Consider the following 1,374-nt stretch of genomic DNA (forward strand, 5'->3'; position numbering starts at 1 on the left):
GAGCATGAAGAAGGCGTCAATGATGAATAATTGAGTGGATATATACCATATAAAAGAATAAAAATTTCAGTTTTGTGTTAAAAATAGTTTTAACATTTTGACGTTTCTCGTTGTCTTTTTGCTTTTTAAATCCTTTATTTTATGTGCTTTATTTTAACTACATGTTTTTTAATATTTTTTACCACCTATGTTTTTACTGTAACCCATTATAAATTGTTAGAAGCAAGGTTATACCTTAATCAAATATTACCCTTTTCTGTCTCCACCCATACGTTACCAATTGTTTTGATAATAATTTAGTACCTGTACTCTCTTGAACTTTAATAGGACCAAATTTTAAATTAGCCTATTTGACCATTTCTTTATATTTTTAAAACTATATGTATTTTGGTTTTATTCTTTAGCAAATTTTCATTATCTTTTGATATTATTAAAGTAAATATAAATAAATGACTTAATTTAACATTACTTTCTCCATTTTTACCTTGAGATATTCCAAGGGATACCTTCAAATCCCTTTCCTGTGGGTTGGAGAAGGCCACATTTACCCCTTAATTTTACCATATGTCCACATAAACTTCCAAGGGACTATTTGGAAGGAGTGATCGCTGTTACTTTGTATGAAATATTTTAGAAAGAGACAATAATTTCTGACTTAAAGAAAGAGTTTCCCTGGGCATGTAAAAAGCAATTAATAAAACTGCATAGTTGAATGATCCAACGTGACTTAAATTTCATGACAGAAGTCAGGGAAATATAAAAATTTCACTGTATTGTGCATTTGAAGATATTTGCCACATAAATTGTAAAAACAGATTAAGAGACTCCAGATGGAGCCTGCTTTCGGGTCCTTGCTGGGGTTGTATGTGCTCAGCTTGTTAGAAGCTCGCTCTGCTGACCTTCCTCAACCACCAACAGTGACCGCGTGCCGGGTGCACACTGAGATCTGATCCCTTTGACCACACTTAATATTACTAGAGAAGACCAATAATTCAAGGGTGGCCAATTAGTTTCCAAAGAGCTTGGGCCACAAGGGCATCTGTATTTTCAACCACTCCGTGCACAGAAACAGAAAGAAGTGCAAGGAAGCAGCGAACAGAGTCAGACGGGGTGCTCAGAGACACACCTCCCCGGGTCTTGTTTCTTTGTATCATTCATCTATTGTAAAATAATCACTCCAAAATACAGCAGCTGGACACAGTAACGCTTGTGCCTTGCAGGCGTTGTGGATTTAGACTCCCAATAGGACCTAACTGTGTCTCCCAGCGTCTCTCACAGAGCTGCAATCAGGGACTGAGTGGGGCTGCTGTGACCTGAGGGTCCGACGGGCAGGTCCACTTGCAAGGTCACTCACAAGGTTGGGGGCAGGCTGGA

The sequence above is a fragment of the Otolemur garnettii genome, unplaced genomic scaffold (assembly GCF_000181295.1).
Source record: "Otolemur garnettii isolate 467f Iridium unplaced genomic scaffold, OtoGar3 scaffold00143, whole genome shotgun sequence".
NCBI lineage: Eukaryota > Metazoa > Chordata > Mammalia > Primates > Galagidae > Otolemur > Otolemur garnettii.